This window comes from Ceratosolen solmsi, unplaced genomic scaffold, assembly GCF_000503995.2.
Source record: "Ceratosolen solmsi marchali unplaced genomic scaffold, CerSol_1.0 scaffold13, whole genome shotgun sequence".
In the NCBI taxonomy this organism is placed as follows: Eukaryota; Metazoa; Arthropoda; class Insecta; order Hymenoptera; family Agaonidae; genus Ceratosolen; species Ceratosolen solmsi.
This window is the reverse complement of record NW_011948418.1, coordinates 9,641,062-9,655,753: the sequence shown is the minus strand read 5'-3', so window position 1 is coordinate 9,655,753 and position 14,692 is coordinate 9,641,062. Positions and strand designations below refer to the sequence as shown.

Here is a 14,692-nt window from a genome sequence, read left to right as displayed (position 1 = left end):
ATTTCAGGTTGATTGGATTAGATACAGGTTGGAGGGAGGTAAGGGAAAGTAATAAAGGGCCGCTTGGTAAGAACCGAAAATTTCATGGACGTCGGAGGCTGAGGCGCATTTTGCTTCCTCGCGGCATACGCGGAGGCTCGACATTGACATCGAAAATGCCGTGCAATCACGCGCGATTGAATAACGGCTTGTTTTCTTTGCTTTTCGCTCGTACGCCTTTTATTTTTACGACGAGTTATAATGCGAGGCTGCTACGAGCTATAATAGAGGCTGGGCCGAGACAAGTTTTTTTTTTTTATGCGAGAGCGAGTTATAAAAGATAACGTGTAATTTCATTGTTTTTCAGGCTTAAATCGCTAGTTGTTATCAACGAATCGAATGGAAAGAATCGTAGGCTTGTTCCGTTTTTACGGTTTAAAACCTCCAACAACTAATTGTAAATGATAATTATAAAGATTTTGTGGATTACCATATGCTTAACAATTCTATTTTAATAACGATTATAGCTAGTAGCAATCGATACACTCCCACGATCCCACGACGTTAATTCATAAATATAAAATCATAAATATAATTAATTTTAATAGCAAGCCAACTTCAATTCTATCTTAATTACGCAACAAAGTTTATTATAAGCATTCATTCAAGTAAATTTATGAGCTAACATATTGATAGTGATTCTATCATAATATGCAAATGTATTTTCGCAAATCTGTGCTGAGGACATAATATCAAATCATATTTAAATTATCCAGATAATGTTAATATCTTTCCAAATACAATGACGAATTACTATTTTAAAGCTTATCCATGGAATTATCTATATTACCTCTACGTAAATCGTCATTTCAAATATAAATTTGGAAAACTTGCGTTAAATGTGCATTATATTCACAAAGGCTTGATAGTAAAATTTGTGTACTTTAGTAGACTTGGTACGTTTAGCGCATCGCACAAGAGATTCCGACCAAATATTAGGAAGCTCAATACCGGCGAAACTTTACAAGTTATCAACTTTCGATAACTATCCATAAGCGAGTGCTTACGAAACTTTGATAACCATCAGCGAACTTGCTAGCGCGCTTAAAGCACCAACTCACATCTCATCGAAAGCTCCCAGTAAGGTAAAGTAGTTGAGCCTCGGGCAGAGATCGATTAGCCCAAAAGGATTCTGCCCTACGTTGACACGGCAGCTCGCGCATACTCCGAAGAATTTAAATGACGAGACGCGCCGAAGATCGAAGCACGTCCGCGACGTCGTACGTCAGGTACATAATACGCGGCCGCCGTCGCAGTGGGTTTGGTAACCCGTTGGATTTCGCTTTCGATGCAACTTGAGCCGCGTGCGCCGCACTCGTGCACCTCAAGGCCAATATAGACGATGGATTGAATAGGTGTCGCAGCCAGCCAATACAATACTTGATCACACAAACTTGTACGCGCCCAATCTTCCTTCTCTCTCCCTCATAGTTTCTATACTTTCTCTTTCATGCGTTTTCTTTTGTTGTCTTGTTTTGTTTCTTTTGTTTTGGTTTCTTTTTTTGTTTTTTGTTTTTGTTTTTTTGTTTTTGTTTTTGTTTTTTTCGTTTTTTTGTTTTTTTTTTTTTGTTTTTTTTTTGTTTTATATTATCGCCTCTTCTCTCATTCTTTACATACTTTTAATTTTAACTTTTCACCGATTGGTAATATAATTAATTATACCTCTACTCTTGCACCTGTTGAACATACTTTCATCATACCTTTATTCACATATGCGGTTGGAACATAAAAATTAAACTCCAACTTTCTGTCATCATTTGAGTACGCTACTCTCCACGATCATTGCATATCTACAATTATTTAAGAGTGTTTGCGAATTTATCATTATCTTAAAAACTCAAGTATTTTAGTCCGACTCAGAGCGACGTTATTTCAATTTCAATCTTATTGTTGAGAAGAAAAAAAAAATAATTAAATGTCATATTTAGTTGATTAATTTATTATATTTTTAATTAATTGTTCGATATCTTGGAAAAATATTTGAAAATTTAGCCCAGCATAATATAAGGAAGAAATAAACAAAGCAACTGATTATTTTCCTTGAATATGCCTTTTTAAATATTTGTAAATAATATTTGTAAAGCTGTAAGGTGTGATTTTGTAGTAGATTTTATAGCCAAACCTTTCAATAAGATAATATAATATAATCCTCATTAACTCGGTACTAATAAACTTCCTATACTTATCCTTGATAGATAATAAGTATTTAACTCTGAATCACTACAATCTCGCGTATTTTATTTATTTTCTCTTTTGTCATTTTAATAGAAGCAATGCTGTTCGTATAATGACGACCTTGTACAAGTTTAAACTTTGTTCCATAAATACAGGTACACGCTATTATATCAAGTTCCACTCGTTGTCTTTCTGTCTTTTTGTCTCTCTCTCTCTCTCTCTCTCTCTCTCTCTCTCTGTCTCTCTATCTCTCTCACTGACTTAAGTCTTTTACCTTAGTGACCTTTTAATTTAAGTGTCGCGCGTCGATTCTATGATACGACGTGTAATGGTGTCAATCATACCTTTTATCTTTCTTTTTACCTTAGATCTAACATTCCTGTAAATGCTTAGTGACCATCTACATCCGCTACTGGCCACTCACGGGATTACGTAATTAACGTGTACGCATACGAGAGAGATGGAGCGAGAGAAGCAAAAGGAGTAAGGGGAAAGGCGGCATGAAAATGAGACGAAAAAAATTAATGACCTCCGTAAAATGTAAGGTACATGAGAACTGTAATGTTTATAGGATAACAATGACTCTCAACTAAAGTATGTTAGTTTTCTAATGTTATTACAAATATCACGTAAAGAGAAGCTATTGCTTTAGCAACCAGTTACTATTATACAAAGAAAGTTCATAAAAGGTATTTTGTAGTAAAAGAAAATTTTTTATAAATTAATTATGTCACTTGAATACATTGAGCAATTATAAATATATTTAATGAAATAACACGTTAATTGCATTTGTAATTATATTTCATTATAAATTTCAGTTCATAGGAAAAAATAATTATTTCGCCTCAATTATTAAATGCGAAATATATAATTCATTGTAATAAAATTAGCTTAATGTATTTAATTTTTGCCCATAATTTTGTGACGTACTGTAACTACTTTTTCATTAATTGAAATATTTTGGTTTTATCACATTGAATTTGGATACGTTGATTTTTATAGTCAAATGCGAAAACGTAAATTGAAAGTAAAGCTAAGATATTTTTTTCATAAGCAAATATAAGTTCGTGCAATATGATATTGCACATATTGGTTAACAAATTATATCAAGACTATCGTGAAAACTTAAATCTTCGCATTAAACGCGTAAATGTGGGTCTCTAAATGTGAATTTATATGTTACAGCTTCATTATATATGGATTGGTAGTCAAAATTATTTATACTACATAACATATACTGCTTAACATATACGAACATTTGCACTTACGAATTAATTCGCACAATTAATTTAAATAATAATTTTTATTGCATTATTACCGGCATGTATATTTCTGCTTATAATACTTTAATAAGAAAGATACATTCTTCCGATTTTTTTGAATATTACTTTTAAAATTCAAGCACTTAACACATCGATGACTAGTTGTCCTTTGATATATAATATGTAAACGAAAAACATTAGTCATTTATGTATATTTGAAACTATCTTAATAACGTAATATTACACAATAACTACAAATTTTTTTTACATTAATGAAATAAATCGCCTCGCTTTAATTACCCATAAATAACAAATTGAAATATTTAAAATGAATATTACGTACATAAAAGCAACGATAATAGTTAATAAATTATGATGGTAATAATTATCAGATAATATTCGGAATATAGATTTATGACTATTAAACATGACATTCAAATAATCAAATATTCTTAAAAATCTCATAATTATATTAATTTACTATAGTATTCGTTTATTGAGGATAAAGTGAGCAGTGGGCGATTGAGGAGAGAGTGAAAGAAAAAAAAATATAACATATGCCTGTATTCTTTAGTTTATCAAAAAATATATTAGTATTAGTGCTACTGTCACATTAGAATATCTAACATTTTTTATGAAGAGAAAACTTGAATTGAGGTACGGAATATTCGCAATGGATATTCGAGCTGAAAAGCCGAACGGAACAACCAATTCATTGTACATTCACTTATTTACTTAGAATCAGCCGTTTCTGTTTTCATTGTAATGCGGAATTAAACATCTTCGTGCATAGGATATCCGGGCTAATTATACTATATTGTTTTTAAAATTAAATAATAAAGCAGAATCTTTTCGAAAACATTAAGTGATTTTTGTTATCCTCAAATTTATAAGTAAGTCTAAACGTAAAGTTTTTACTAATATTATAATGCTTAAATATTGGAAATTATTAGTGCGATAAAATGTATGTAAAAATGTTTTATCCATTCATTATAATAATGATTTTCAAATTATTACGAAAGTATCGATTACAATTTTATAATTTTTAAAAAAAAAAAAAAAAAAAAAAAAAAAAAAGAAAGAAAACCTTTTCCTTTTTTGTATATAATTTTTATCTATTTGTAATTGCTATTTCTACATCGCCCACTTGCATTTAAATTTATGCAATTAAATTAAAAATATAATAAAACAAGTTCTAAATAAGTTATTTGTTAATATGTTACATAATAATCTAACAAGTAAAAATTATATTGATTAAAAATACGTATTCATAAATCATTTTTTATTTTAGAGTTATTAAATTTCAGATACATTTTCATTACATTTAATAGATATTTATGTCAGGATAAATAATGAGTATTGCAATGAATAATGTAAATATAGCAGATTGTTAAGATTATTATCGTACAGTGTTAATGTCTTGATATTTGTATTGTTTTTTCTCCTAAGCCAGAAACTAATTCTTACGCACAGTATATTCATAAATTTAAATTTGATACATGGTCAAACAACTTATGTAATATGTTTTCATATTTGAAAATAGTATTAATGTATGTGTTGCATAATATATTTTTAAGTAATAATACAAAGTAAAAATAATATATTAGAAGATTCTGTGAATGGCTGAAATGAAATGATTTATAAAAAATTTGGAGAAGAATTTAGGGATATAAAAGATGGAATATTAAAGAATTTCTTTAGCTTGGAATGGGCTAATAATGAAATTCTAAATAATGGAAACAGCATTCTTGTCCAGTTCACTTTCATTATATCATATCAAAAACTAGTTTTCATATTATAATTAACTTCATTATTTACATTTTTCTGGTGGCCGACTAATTGAGAACTAATTTCACAATTCATATTTAGCGACAAAAATGATTAAAAAAATATTATATATATATATATATATAAGAATTAAAGCGATATTTATCTTGAAAATAAAGCAAAAAATATCGTAAACAATAATAATTATAATGTTTTTTTATCTTTTCTTTTCGATAATATTGATATATTAAACAATGTAGGACTCTATATTTTCAAATTTTTTCAATCGCCTGTCAATATTCACAGTAAATCTGAAGACAATAAGAATTAAGATTAAAAAATAAATTTAACTAAGTAAATCAAATATATAAATCAATTTTCAACTTCCTCGTTTAAATTCCTCACAGTATTAAATCGCTAACTTTTATTGATAGTTCTAATTATAAAATACGGAAGGGTCTTGCATAAAATAAGTTGCAAAAAAGCAGTGAGAATAAATGAACAATGAATGTGGAATGTGAATCACCTGAAAATGTGTAACATAGCTTCCAGAAGTAAAAAATGACAGAGGAATGATATGTTAAGTCGAGTTTCAAGGTTAAAGGATGTGGAGAAACGACCTTCGCTCTTGCTGACTCTTGCAGAATCCTGATATTATATGGATGGAATGGGCAAAGCTCTCTCAGCAACTGCGTTTGTATTCTGCATAGGAATTATAGATATATTTTTGGAAGCGAATATTCACGTCCGAGTGGAATTCGCTTGTGCTAAGAGGAAATTCTGCTTTGACATGTTTAATACCAATGGAGCATGCTATGTATATGAAATATTATCCAGTTTCTGGCCCTGATGTCAATTAACACGTTTATCAACATGTCATAAACTAAAATACACTAAATTTTTCGTACAGAATAAATATGGATATATTTGGCTATCGATTCGACATCTTCAATGAAATGAAATCTAGTAAAAAAACGTTTCTCTACGAGTAACGATTAATTACAATTTTAAATTTTGTAATTATAAATATCTGTTTATTGAGTTAAACTTGTTGATTACTTTATGTTATTCTTATTAAAACTTCTTTTTTTCCTTCTTAAGGTAAATACCATTAAACCACCGTGCAATTTACCTATGCATCTAGGCCATAAAAGATCTTAAAGATAAAAAATTATAGACAAAATTTGTTAGCGAAATTAATTTTAAAATCCATTTAAAATGCAATTTTATTATATAAGATTAATATAAATGTAATGCTGTTTAGTCATAGTGTTATCTAATATTCGTAAAATACAGAATTTCTACAAGTCAAGTAATATTCGCAATTTACATATTAATTTAAATAAATTCGATAGTATTTTACATGAATTAAATTATGTATGAATTAAATTAAATATTGTAAATTAACAATACCAAGATGAGATTCTTTTGAATGAAATTTCTATATATTATTTCTACATATTTCTATATATTATTATATATATATACTACTATAATTCTATATATTCTTCTATATCAATTCTTATTATGTTGATTAAATTTAATGGATTATATACACGCTAAGCATTAAAATTAATCTTAAAATTTAATTATTTTATCGACTATTATATATAAATATAGCATAAATATAGAATATTTTTTATTCATCAAAATCCACACATATGTAATTTATAATATCTACCTGCAAAAACTAAAACATATAATATAAAAGAATTAGTAAAAAATCACTCTAATATTAGTTAAAAAATGTTTTAATAATAGAATTAACTAACTAATAACAAAGCGCCAAATCAACATTCAAAGCTATAACTATGCAACTAAAAGTCTTAATTTTTAAGAATTGAATTCCGACTCGCGAGGTTTTAAGATCTGGCTTCAATCGATTTTCGTAACGTCATAATTATAAGTTGTCAAGTATTATTGAAATTGCGACAATTCAAATGAAATTATTTATGTATATTACACGTATTTAATCATTACTTTAATAGATAAAACGCATAGACGAGATTAAATAACTATCTGATGCTAAATTGTATTATTATAGACTGTATTTCTAGGTGTTACAATGTAACTTTTTATTACGATATTAAAATTATAATAAGTTGTAATACATTACCCAATGTTATATTATGCCACAAGTATAAATAGCTCATAAACGAAAAAGAAAATCATTGAATATTTACAAAATTTTGAAATTAAAAAAATGTTGCAATTAAAAAAAATTCTATAGAAAAAAAAGAAATTATGGGATTTTAAATAATTGCATAATTTCAATCATGAAACGTGAAGCAATTGAAATTGAAACATACTTATATTTATTAAACAAATGTTCAAATAAGAAAATTAGTCCCATAACAAAAAATGAGGTTGTCAATATTGGTATTTCATTTCATAAGTAAAAAATCCAACAAAACGAATTATGTTATCAAAAATCAATAATGCCATCTGATGTTTTGGATTCCGAATTGTATTTCAATAATATAAAGAGAAATTCTCGCATAACTCCAACTTTCATCAATCAGCGGATATTGCAAAAGTCCAAAAGAATGTAATATATATATATATATATTTTTATATATATATATATATATATATATATATATATATATATATATACATAATTACAAAAAGTCCAAACCGAGGTCTACTAATCTGTGTCAGCGTTTCACCTTAATTATATAACTGATAAAACGGAGGCTTCTGTTAAAATGAATTAGTTAGCATACAAAAATGCATCAGATAAATGATTATATATCAATGACAAACAGAGAAATTAAAATGCGCAATTGATTCATGTATATAGACTTCAAAGAAGATTTTCAAATAAATTTGATTCCATTATATTTATATCGACACAAAAATTGCACTTTGTTATACAAATAAATATTGTACTCAATATGTCTTGTACGCAATATGTCATCTATATATATATATATATATATATATATATATATATATATATACAGATCACAATACAATTTGATAAACATTAATAATTTTTTGTAGTAATTTTTTATAAAAAAAATATTTTAATCGTTAAGCTAATAATAATATATCATGGATTTGTAGGACAATTGACATTTAATGGAGATAAAAATAACATATTAGAAGTATAAATTCTGATATTTTAAAATTCTTTTCTTATTACTTAGTATCTTGCATATCGCCTAAACCTATGATATAAATATACTTTATATAAAGCGGAATAGAAAATTGTAATAATCGTTTCATACGACTTCATGCACTGGGCATAATTATTGAAAGCACGTATCAGGTTTTTGATTGTTGCATTTAATTTTCATTGAGAAGCATTTGGAACCTACTTAAAAAAAAAAAAAAAAGTAATTGAGATAACGAGCCAATCCTCGCAGTGCACAATACGATTCTGTTGCAAAACCCCCTTCCGAAGCTCCGATTCTCTTACACGTATGTGTACGCACTTCGAAATAGCGTGTGGCAGCCTCGCAGTTCGCGCGCAGGACCTTCGAAAACACGACAAGCAAGCGAAACACATTGCGAAAACTCATTTAACAAATGCGACCCTCGGCCATACATAGCACAGCTTGCAAAATCATTCCGGTAATGAGGATTTTTGGTCAACCACTAATAAGAGCAGACAATTTCACGGTCAAGTGTCGAAGGACTTTATCAAAGTGTCTTATATTTTCGACACTCCAATTATTATGCAAATGATAATGAATATGTTTAATGTTAAGGCAAGAGTCACTTGCTTACATAATGTGATTAAAACAAGGTAGCTAATGGAAATCTCGATTGCCTTTCTTTTAGCCTATCCAACTGCTTATATGGAATTCATCTACTCTCCCTCTATTCTCGTAAGGATTTTTATAAGTTTTTTTGTATTTTTCTTCTTCTTCTTCTTCTTCTTTTTTTTTTTTTTTTTCTGTTTGTTTGTTTAAGAATTAGTTGTTTCAGATCGAACATTAGTTTTTCGTAGTTCCATGCTGAACGCGGTCACGAGCGAAATTTCCAAATGAAAGTCATCGTAACAATGCGCAAAAATGACAAATTACCTCGTTGAAGACTAGTAATAGAAATAACAGGTATTCCAACCTGCCACAAAGTATTAATTAACAGCCGTTATACTAAATAATAATATTCCCATCGAGAAATTCTTTGTTTTGTTTACATTGTTGCCCAAGTGCAAAATTACGGTCATCGAAATGCCACACTTGACAGATAAGAGAAACAAACAACATAAAGAATACCGCCTCGGTCATCATTCTTATAAAAATAAACGATCGTAACCACGACGGCCGCATCGTCTTCCTTCTTCGTTTCGGCGCTGGAGCGTCAGTTCAATGAGGGTAAACTCAATCGCACCGAACTCCTATAAAAATAATACTCGTAGGATAATGCCATTATTATGAACTCGGCACGCAAACCTTTTAAATAATGATACCGCGATATAAGCAAATGAAGCGAAGAGAGAGAGAGAGAGAGAGAGAGAGAGAGAGAGAGAGTAAAATTATAATCGAGTTTATACATAATACGAAAAATTATCGCGATATCCATGCATTTATTATGTAGTAATTAGTTCTATATAATCCTTAAACATTTTTCCATAGTTTTTCCAATTTATAGAAATCGATACATGTCTTATAATTTCAAGATTTTACATAAAAAAATAATTGCCATTATTATTGTATAATAATAGATTGTAAATTAGTAAACATTCATTAGATAAAATAATGAAATATGAAATTTTATGATTATTTATGAATTTTGAATTATTTAACATACATATTTGTCCAAATATAATTAGAATACAAGGATTTATGATAGATAAATTTTATCTAAATTCTTTGCTGTATGACCAATAAAAACTAATATAATTAATTATACAATAGGGTATAAGCAATTGTTTGAGGTGTAACAAAATTTGATCTGTCGTATTATCAGTTGTGCGGTAATAAAAGTCACCGTATGATAATTTTAACCTTACATAATTTAAAAAATAATGCACTGTATTACTGTATAATTTGAAATATTAAATGTCCATACTAATAAGGTTATATTTTTAGATGAATAATAGCTTATAACGATTATATTAATTTAAATGTGAAGTACAACGTGTAATAGATATTTACAAAATGAAAAATAATTTTATAATGTCAAATTTCTTAATTAGACTTGGCTCGATGTCATTGTTTATAAAACAATTATATTTAGATTATAACATTTTTGTTATTATCCATTAATTACCGTAATTATAATGTATTTCGGATTCTTCATTTTAGCTAAAAATCTTTTTAACGAAAATTTTTGTTATATTCTCTTGTTACCAAATTAATGGCTTTAATTATAAAGTATATTAAAATCAGATTAAAATGTTTTCTTTATTATTACAATTATTATTTTTTTTTCCTTGATAATTAATTTGATGACATGTACATATGCTAGACTATTTATTAAAAAATATTACCATCTTATGTTTTAAAATTAATATAAAAAAAATTTTAAAAAATGAATCTAAAGCTTAAAGCTTACTTAAAAAAATTGTGTTTCATTAATTTAAAATCATGAATAATACGACTATTAGAATAATGGAATTTCTAATATGTAAATGTAACAAATGGAATAAGAAAAATTCATTACCGTTTTATAGAAATAAAAAATATTTATTTTTAATAGAACGAAAGACCTATTTAAAATTTATTTGAAATAATAATAGATATATTATATAACAATAGTTCTTAATTAAATAAGTTTTACCATATCGAATGTTCTCTACTTAGATGAACAGAGTTCGAATTATATATCACTATCTAAATTATCGATCTAATATATCTATTACTCGAGCAAACGAAATTAATCTCATGAAATTCTATAATGAACTATCACAATATACCTATAAAAAATATTATTATTTATATATCATAACGTAGTGGTATTAATAAAGGATAACAAATTATAAAGTCACACAGCAGTTAGTCTGTTATTAATAAGCAGATTTTATGTTACCTGAAATTAACTAATCTATCATGTCAAAATAAATTTAAATCAATGTATTACTAATGTTTCATTACATCATATTCAATAATATCTTATAGCGTATAAATATTTTAATATACTTTAACCTACATTGTATTTATAAACATACATAACAGCTAATATTATTAGTTGTATTTGAAACATTTTTGGGAAAAGATATTTATTCTGTTTTTCTCTTTTATTGGTGTTTCTCTGTGACAATCATAAGTAAAAGTTCAAGTAGAAATATTGATATATTTCGCATGTTGATAGATATTAGAGTAATTTTATAATAAAATGTTAATATATGTAAGCATCTATATAATATATGTAAATAATATATTGAAATATGATATATTAATGATCATTATTAACGTCATATCACGAAATTACACAAAATTAAAATATCCAAAATCAATATTATCATATACATGGTATCTGTGAAAATATGAAGAAAATATCCGCTATATTCTTACGTGGTGAAAAAACTTAAATGTGAAAGAAAGAGAAAAGAATCTTCACTCATTTATTTGTCTATTAGAAGCAATATCATCTCTGACTTAAATATGCTTTTCGTCATTCAGTCAAAGTGAATTACTTTATGAAGACGTTATAGCAGTAACAGTTGATGCGTGACGCATTAATGCCGAATGCATAGGCAAAGTCTCTGAACATTGATAGAGAAAAAGATACGGAGAGATCGAGAGAGGAGAAAAAACTCTTCTTATATAAGACTCATTCTTATATCGAAGTCCTTTTCTAACGGACGAGTGCAACAGCACTGTGTAACCCCAACGCCAGCCACAGTTTAACGGTGACTGCATTTTGTCCATTTGTCCCATTTCACCTATTATGGGTAAATATCCTGTATACAATATTTTAATTATGGTTTTAATATAATATTTTAATAACGGATGTCGAGAATTGTTGTACAAATTCTAATTCTTCATACTCGTTAACTATTTTGTATAATTTGACACGTCTTAATAATATATTTTTAGTATCTTGTAATTTTCATTGTTTGTAATGATCTCATAATAAAAATGAATTAATTTTTAGAACGAAGAATAGAAATTTGTTGTAATACACACATAAAGAATTAATACAAATATACTCTGCTGCCCTTTTGAATTTGTTTGTTTGTTTGTTTTTTTTTTTTTTTTTTTTTTTTTTTTTTTTTTTTTTATAACAGGCTGAAATAAAATTTTACATTATAAACGTTCACAACATATTTTTATACGATAAGTTTGTAATTCATAGCTCCCCCCCCCCCATAAAACTTTATATAATGCACGTGGCAAATAATTTTATAATTTTTTTCTTATTTAAATTAAGAGAATAAAAGTAATTTTATTTATTTAATATGTCTAACAGTTTTATGAAATAATGAAAGTAATTTTTTCTTTAAAAAAAAAAAAATAGTAAATTAGTTCTAAAATGTTTTCTTATCTTATTTAACGATTTTTGCTTTATAGCTTATTACTTACTATCGAAAATAAAAAAATTTACAAAATACTCTGGTAAGCATTAAAAGAAAAAAAAATTACACTTCTAACAGAATTTTACGTTCTTTGGCAATACATTCAAACATTCAGAAAGCACATTACCTTATATAAAAAAAAAAATCATTGGATTACTTAACAGGTTAAAGAAAATATTAATTAAACTGTAAAAGAGTGTCATTTTAATTTTATAGTTAATTTATGAAAAACAAAATTACAGTATTTCATTATTTAGAATTATGTTTTAGAATGAATTAGAATGAAAGACAAATAAGAAAGGTAGATAATTTGATGTCGATCGACTTGATTGTCGATCTAAATAAATAATTATATTAAATTGATTTCAATATTCCAATTATAAGTGATACTATTTTTTTCATTTTTCTTTTCTCTTTTCTTTATTTATTTAATTGTTTATTATTATTATTATTATTATCATTATCATTATTATTATTATTATTATTATTATTATTATTATTATTATTATTAGCTACTAGAACCATAGACTTGTGTATTATTAAGTTACAAATTGATTAAATAATAGCTTTGATTCATAAAAAATCAAGGTCCATAATGCAAATGATGCATCAATATTTTGTAATACAGGCGACATTACAAGGGATTTTTAACGATTTAACGGGAGAAAATGGAAACTATAGATTTAAAGGAGTTGAATTCTTTTAATTGACCTCTTGATCGTTCGTCTTATCAAAGGGTCGTAACTTCGATGATACAATGAATAATCAAAGTGAATCAGAAATAAACAAAAGAAGACTCGACTCACGGTATTTGCGAGCAGACTAAAATTTCTTAAAAAGAAATCAATCAAACTACTCTTATTTACCAATTAAATATTTACTACATCATTTCCCATGCCTTAAATACAGATTCTCTCGTAAATAGTTTTACCACGTCCCGATCAAGTATCGCGGTTCAATGAACCTGCAAGCTAGAAAGACCGTAGAAAGAAGACCAAGAGAGTACTAGGAAGAAAAAGGAAGTCTAAGCAGTTGAAAGAATCGGTAGACGCTTGTATATACTATTGAACTCAACACATCTCTCGCGGAATCGGTGCGCACGTGTTGTGTGTATAATACAGCAATATCGACCTAGACCCGCATAAGCCGCAAAAGAACCTCAGGAACGATTGCCTCGAGGATAAAAGAATCGCGAGGCGAACGCTCGCGGACTTGCGCAATAACTCCGTTTTCGCGTTGCTGCCTCTTGTCGTCCAGGACGTGGCAGTTTTTACTCCAACCAAGATTTTTTCTACTTCACTACGCTCTCGCTAACTGCAATTGACGCTTTTTATGTCAATCCTCGTAATTACTTCAACCATGAGCACGCGATTACTCGCTAATAAGAGTTGGGAATGTAATTTTTGGATGATTAATTCACGCCCTTCTTTTATGGATTAAATTATCGCCTGACCTCGTGAACGCGTTTCCGGAGATAAAATGATAACGCGCTAAGAAGCGTGTCTGTATTATCTATTTCAATTCGTATTTAATATCGTGTAATGTAAGGTAAGTTTATCAAGGCACCGATTTCGTCAATTTCGGCTTTGTATTAATGAAATAGCGAGCTGTTAGACAAATTCCTTCAGTCAATTGATCTATCGATATATCGATTGATGTTAAAAACGGTACGAGTATCCAATGACATCTACGGCTGACAATAATTTTTACACCATTTATTACAAATAATTCGTAAAGTTAATGATAAATATAAAGGACCGTGAATATATATTAATAAATTCTACATTTTATAAGCTAACCTTCATTTTATTTACCTTTTTATGTAACTTTTACTTTTCAATTTTTACTATCATTAATGCAGTGAGAATTGTATTTTATTAAAATATTCCGATAATATTACGATTATAGCCTTATACTCGGAGAACTGAAAATAAAAACGTAAAAATTAATACTTTCATTATTTATTATTAAATAA

The 14,692-nt window shown here is 27.6% G+C and overlaps 1 protein-coding gene across 1 annotated transcript in view; it reads right to left on the bottom strand.

Annotated features, from left to right (window-relative positions):
• Positions 1-14,692, bottom strand: part of LOC105360299 (elongation of very long chain fatty acids protein AAEL008004) — a 48,689-nt gene that overhangs the window by 23,796 nt on the left and 10,201 nt on the right.